We start from the raw sequence: 7,538 nt of genomic DNA on the forward strand, positions 1-7,538 counted from the left end.
AGCACAAATACTAACAATGGTGTCTTAGTGATGAGGCAATAGGTATTCTCTTTTCTTTTTTTAACATATCTGCGCTTTCCAATTTTCCTTTAAGGAACCTATATTACTTATACACATTTTTAAAAATCATAATTAAAAAGAAGAGAAAAAGCAGTGCAAGTGCTGTTTTAAACTTCAGTCTGAATGTTCATAACTGCAAAATAAGCTGGTTACAGCTTCAAAAAATTAACTAGTTTAATTCATGCTGTTTGTTCACTGAGAGTTAATTTAATATACTTATCCTAGAAAATAATGCATTATTCAGTTTAATCAATATTCATTTGTTCTTTGCATAATCATATTTGCAAAAGCATTTATTAACTATGTGCCTGCAGACTCACAGGCAAAGGCCATGTTATAAGTAGGGAAAAATTTTTGAAATAAAAGAAAAACAATGAATTTACCAATATTAGACAAATGATTGATTCAAATATGCTGCAGGTTTCCATTTAAATTGCAGCCAGGAGTCTTTTGTATATGTGTTTTCATTGGTAGCAGCAATAGATACACTGTCAAATTAATAAATATTATGTTAGCTCGGAAGAAAATTAAATCTGGGTTGTTATTGAGTAGTTGGCATATTGGTGCATGTAACATTGGCTCTTTCTATGTAACCTCAACTGATTGGAACAGTCAATGCTATATATATTTGCAAATGTTTGTTCTTGTGTAGCTAAGAAATACATGTTTTTCCATTTTAATCCAGATGCTTAGCATTGTGTAGACACAGATAAAAACTCATGTTAGGTTTTTCAAAGATTAGGATTTGAAAAATGTCACCTTTTAGGAATAAAGAGAAGTTTCCTTTGAATGAGTCCTGTTTGCATTGTTGGATTTTTCTTTAAGAATATTTTTTAGATTGTGATTATTATTTCTCATTGATTCATTTTATGTAATTTTTCAGAGCTCAAACTTTCCAGAAAAAGAATGGGAAACTGGAATTAGAGGACTGTTGACTAGCCTCCATATGACGTTCAGGACAATACACCCTTTGGAGAAATGGGTAATGTTACGGCGGTACCTTCATTTCCGTTTTATTTCTTTGCTATTCTTTTAGCTGAAGTATAGTTGTAAGTACTTTTTAAATAAAACAACCAATTAAAGCTATTTTCAGCTAGGTTGGAAACTTCCAGGAAAATATAGCTTGGGGGCAGAGGTTGGAGGAGGCTAGTATAAACACTAAGTAGAGATATAATACATTATTTTAACTTCTAGATTGGAGAACTAACCCTGAAGAATTTTACATGATTCTTTCCATGACATACAACTTAAACTTTTTTTAATCCTAAAGAAAAGTGTCTAAAGCCTTAAATTCTATTATTATTCAGGAATAACTATATGAAAAAGATGCCTACTGGTAAGTTAATATCCCACAAATGGGGGCATGCTGAGGAGAAAAAGTAGTATCACGAAAATTTTAATTATCAGAATGATCATGGATATCTTCCAAATATAGGTGGATCCCCACTTAAATACAACGCTATGGGTGGAATATACTTACAGAAGTAACAAATTATGGTAATAATCCTTCTTTCAGCATCTGATGCCTCAACTAGACAGAAAGATAAGGTGTCTTTTCCTTACTGAACTTAAAAGGGCATTGAGCAAACATTGCAACTACTGGCAGCCTTGAAGAGGGTGATTAAATAAACAAACAAACAGTTACGAGATTTCCTATAGGATAAAACCCTTTACAGAAGGGGCAGCTAAATGCTTTGAGTTTTCGAAGAAAATATTGATCTAGGGAGAGGTGAGCAATAGAATACATTTAACAACTAAGGCAACACACAGGACACACCTCCTTCTTCAGATGTAATCAGAGCAGCATTTCTAATTGTTCACTGTAAAAGCACAATTGAGCTTAAAACATGATTTTTGAAAGCCTTGTCACATTTTTTCACTGTGGTAAAAAAAAAAAAAAAAAAAAAAAAAAAAACCTTGTCACATTCCAAAATGTGATTTGTATTACTTTTCAGTGGCCAGAGAATCCTCATGAAAACAGCTATAACTTTAAGACAGAGGTTGATGAGGGGAATATGGTTTAATTTACAAAACCAGACATCAGAGCCAACATTTCTGGAAGACCAGTTCAGGAAAAGCAAGCGCGTCTGTGCCTAAAGTGGCTGGGGCCCCGCAGTTTCAGCTGCTCTCCAAAGGCACCTACCCGGCCACATCTCTGTTCAATGCCGTCAATGCCAGATCAATCATTTTTATCCATTGGCAAGGTGACAATGATTTCTCAAAACCTAAAGATCATATTCAAATTTAAATGTAGATGCGAGCTTTCTTTAATGCACCTAAGAAAAATGTTTCAAGTTCCCAAATTCCATATCAAATTCAGAGGCTTCTCAGTTTATGATTTTAGAAATGACCCCTAATGTCAGCGATGCTCCCAGGGGCCTGCTTTTTGTCTCCCCCACCAGCAAAGTCTTAGGAGTTTGTTAAGGAAAGACTTCATTTGAATATCCTGCAGTAGCCCGGGTAAAAAATAGTTTACAACCCAACTCGGTTCTAGCATGGTGACTCTTTCTTCTTTGAGATGCATGCCTACATTGTAGATGTCCATTGGTCAGGATTCATCCTTGTCAATTCGGGGGTGCTATCTCTTATGCAGAGGAGACCTTTCTCAGTTAAGGAGAAGTTGTGTGGGGGAGGACCATCTCAGAGAAAAAAGGTCCCACAGGACACAGAGTTAGTTACTCAAGTGCCAGCAAACTCAGCTGATAATCCATCTGTACACTCCAGAGGGCTGCAGCTGGATAAACGAAGCTGTGCTGTCATTTGCAGGGAAAAAAAAAAAAAAAAACACTCTTCCAAATCCAAGAGGAAACAATAAGTTTTATAAAGGACCCCAAGTAATGTACTCCATGTCACCTGGAGGGGTTTTAACTTTTTCACTCTTATGCCAGTTTCTTGCAAAGTGAAGACCTACCATGTTATATTTACAAATACACTTGTTAAACAAGGATATCTTTCAGATTAATTACCCTGTGATTTAACAGTTGCTATGGTACTGCCATTGTATGCAAAGGTAAGGATACAGCCAGAGCTAATCTTTGCCTCTACCTCTGGCTGGTCTCAGTGTATCTAGCCTGTCTCAGTGTAATCCTTTATTTAGCAAAACTTGGTATTTCCTACCCCACTCCACTCCCACTGATAATGAAATGTCATACTGTGATTCACACATTTATTGCACCTGTACATCTCTAATAAGGCTGCATTTCTTAAGTGGGCTGGCTGCAGTGCTGAGTTTTGAGAACTGTGAGATTGCTTAAAACACGCAGTAATGTAAAGTCCAATAACATCAAACAATGCTGCTCTTAATTTTTGTAACTAGTCATCCCAAAGGATCTACCTCTAAAATTCTATCAATCCGATAAGAGAAATATATCTGTGTTCAAATTAAGCCACTCATTTTAAAACTCCTTTTATTAGGAAAACTTTCAAAATCTACAAAAGTAGAGAAAATAGTAGAGTGAAGTCCCATTGACCCATCACCCAGCTTGAAAAGTAATTATGATTTTGCCATGCTTGCTTCATCTATTTGCCTCCTACCTGCCTTGGGCTGCATTGTGTTAAAGCAAATGCCGGAATTGTGTCACTTCACCCCTGTGTGCTACAGGATACTTTTTAAAAATAGATGGACATTTTCCTAGATAACTAGAATGCCATTTTCATAGCTAATCCAATTCATGATAATTCCTTGTCATCATGTAGTCCCCAGTTCGTAGTCACATTTCCCAAATTTCTCAAAAATCCAAACCACTCAACTTAACCATTCCTCTACAGGAGTAAGTGGGAGCATCAGGTTAGAGCCCTTTACCAAATCTTCTATACGGAGCAACCCTTCCAGGCTGCACCCCAGGGCCCCACACTTGGTGGGGGCTCAGCCAATATTTGTTGAATCTGGCCTTTCTCTTGTTCGAGGAAAGAAATCAAAAGTGACACCAGGAAAGGTGGTTTTTCCAGAGCAGCTGCAGCTCCCGGGATTGAAGCCCGAGAAAGCTGCTATTGATTTCTGTAGCCCCCTAGCCAAGTGCGGTAATGCTGCTGGTGAATATTGCAGGCATATGGAAAGAGCCACCTTCCTGGCTGTCTCTGTTTGCTGTTCACTGTGTGCATCTGCAGTTCATTGAGAGGCTGATTAAAGAATCAACTAACCCAAATTGAGTGGTTTTGTTGTCTCCTTTTCCATTTGATTCAGCTATAAAAGATTAAGTAAATGCACTTCCTCTCCCTCCCAAAGGTGGAAAATCTCGAACACATGCCGGCTAACTGTTCTCTCCTACAACTAATTGATGTTTTGCACTCACAGCCTTGAAAAATAATCCTTGCCATGCCCAGTGCTGGTTGTAATGAGATATATTATACCGACAGCTTGAGCCCTTGTGAAGATATGGAACTCAGCATGTAAATAATTGTGTCTGCAATTTAAAAATTTCGTATAAATGGTGCACTGTTTGGGGTGAAGGCTGTGCTTGCCAGCACTTGGCCAGCTGTGCCCAAAGGTTCAGCTCAGCCACTGTTTGGCCCAAGCAGCCTTTCACCATCCATGTATAACCTGGGGCCGCTGTGTAAGTGACCTGGCACAGCACCTAGCACAATGCTTGGTCAATAGGGATTAGTCAACAAATGTTTGTAGAATGAATGCATGAATGAGTACAAAAAGAAATCAATCTTTACACAATAAAAGTTTATTTCTCACCAAAAAAAGAAAAAGAGGGGCCGGCTGGTGGCATAGTGGTTAAGTTTGCATGTTTTGCTTCGGTGGCCTGGGGTTCACCAGTTCGCATCCTGGGCACGGACCTACTCACCGCTCATCAAGCCATACTGAGGTGGCGTCCTGTATAGAAGAACTACAACTCTACAACTATGATATACAACTATGTACTGGGGCTTTGGGGAGAAAAAAATAGAAAAAGAGGAAGATTGGCAACAGATGTTAGCTCAGGGCCAATCTTCCTCAAAAAAAGAAAAAGAAAAACTAGCTCAGCCAGTCTCAGACGAGCATACAGGTGGCTGGCAGCTCAGGGGGCTCTGACTGAGCTCAACTCCCTGTGCGAAGATCATGGGCTGTTGGTGGACTCACACTGGCTAGCCACAGGGGGCCAATGAAATCCTTCATTTCAGATGAGTAGTTAATGTGTTTTTTCTCAAAAGATCTGGTCATCTATCTCCCTAGCACTCACAATTTTTTAATTCCAGGTAAGAAAGTTAAAAATAATATTTAATTATCTGAAACCATAAATAACAATGTTTCAGTTATGAAAACAGATTGACTCAACTTGAACTGCTGGGTGGCCTCGTGGATGGAGGATTCAGGTAGGAGCTGCTGAATGGTACAAAGGTTTACACAGTAGCTCTAAAACCATGCCTACCCTTTGGCCTGGTAATCTCACTTGTAGGACTATATCCCAAGGAAATCATCCAAAAGACAAAAGCTAATTTTATAAGGATATTTATAGCAAAGCCATTTATAATAGGGGAAAATTGGAAACAACCCAATGCCCGACAGTAAGGGGACTGGCTAAGCCAAGAATAGCATATCGAGTCATTGGCGCACTGCGCAGCTATTAGAGCATTGAGCAGGTGGTTTGTTTCAATGCGTGGCAATGTCTGCATGAAATAATGTTAATTAGCAAAAGCAGAACACAAAACATCATGTGTCCAGTGATTACAACTCCATTAAAATATACCTGGTATTTTGAAAAGGGTCAGAAAGGCATCACGAGTGATGTAAACAGAGCTGTAAATTCACTGAATTCCTTTTCTGCTTTGTGGACGGTTAAGTGTGTAATGGATAGAAGGAAAGAAAAAAGGAAGGAAGGAAGGAAAGAAGGAAGAGAGAAAAACTACTAACTGCAAATTAAGGCTGCCATTTAAAACATTCTGTCATTCAGAGATGTTCATAGATTAAGAACACCAGAGAGAAAAACAAGTGGGGAAATCAGAAAGAGCCAGGAACATCTTTTTTTTTTTTTTGGTGAGGAAGATTGGCACTGAACTAACATCTATTGCCAATCTTCCTCTTTTTGCTTGAGGAAGATTGTCCCAGAGCTAACATCTGTGCCAATCTTCCTCTATTTTGTACGTGGGACACCACCACAGCATGGCTTGATGAGTGGTGTGTAAGTCCGCACCCGGGATCCGAACCCACAAACCCCAGGCCACCAAAGCAGAGTGCACAAACTTAACCAGCTCCAGGAACATCTAAATCTAGTCCATATGCCTAATAGAAAGTTGACATTCATTTGGAACAAGATCCCTTCCAAATGCCTTGCAGCAATAGATCAATAATTGGAAGCCATGGCCCCTGCAGCTAAAGGGGGGAGGGTCTTGGAAAATAAGTAAAATCATTGCCTTAGGACTTAGTCCTAAGGTCTGCTGTAGGACATCTTCAAAGATTTTGAAAAAATCTTTGTCCCTGTTAACATTAGCCTTCATTGTTGCTGGGTTTTTTTTCTCGGTATTTCTCACAAATGCAATTACAATTAAGAAGTGAGAATGTAATGTGTTTTAGAAGAAAGAGCATCACATGCCTGTGTCTGTCAGAGCGTTTTAAATATTACAGGACCAAATTGAGGGGGAAAAATCCCTTACCATTGTTTTAGGTATCAAGACATCCAATATCAACATTCCAGTTGGGAAGAAGCCAAATATGATGACAGACAGCTGAAATGTGTTTGATTTGAAAGTTTTCATTTATGCCACCATTTTACTGCTGTGAAGGGACTACAGCAAAATGGTGGCTGCCTATACTGTATTTCTGTGAACAGGATATATGTAAAACAGCCACCCCCTGTGAGGTGGTTAATATACCACTTTAGCCTTAAAAGCAGTGCCCTTGCCGATACATAGACTGACTCTCTGGCATTTGTGCTGATATTGAAGTTGCAAAATCATATATTCAGAAGCCATATTTTTCTCAAAGGAAAAAGATTTACCAGTTTAATTAAACAGTGCATCCCTTTTCTTTGCATCTCCCTCTCTTCCCTCCCCCATTGCCTCCTGGGGAATAGAAAGAATTCTGCTGCCACAAGAAACCCAGAGCTCTAAGGAGCCTAAATGCTTTGACTCTACTTGTGAGCATGAGGTCTATTTAAAGACAAGTGACTGGGTCTTGCTTTTCCTCTTTTTGCCACTGTTGGAGGTTCATACGGTGTGATTTTCTCTGAGTTGTTGAACAAGCAGTGATTCTGTCCATTTTGTGAATTTTTTTAAAAAAGGAAGGAATAAAAAAGTAGACACATGGGCTGGCCCTGTGGCTTAGCGGTTAAGTGCGTGCGCTCCGCTGCTGGCGGCCCGGGTTCGTATCCCGGGTGTGCACCGACGCACCGCTTCTCCAGCCATGCTGAGGCCGCGTCCCACATACAGCAACTAGAAGGATGTGCACCTATGACATACAACTATCCACTGGGGCTTTGGGGAAAAAAATAAATAAATAAAATTAAAAAAAAAAAAGTAGACACTGATCACTACTCTGACCCTAAACAAAGCAC

The sequence above is a fragment of the Diceros bicornis genome, chromosome X (genome assembly GCF_020826845.1).
Source record: "Diceros bicornis minor isolate mBicDic1 chromosome X, mDicBic1.mat.cur, whole genome shotgun sequence".
Taxonomy (NCBI): Eukaryota; Metazoa; Chordata; class Mammalia; order Perissodactyla; family Rhinocerotidae; genus Diceros; species Diceros bicornis.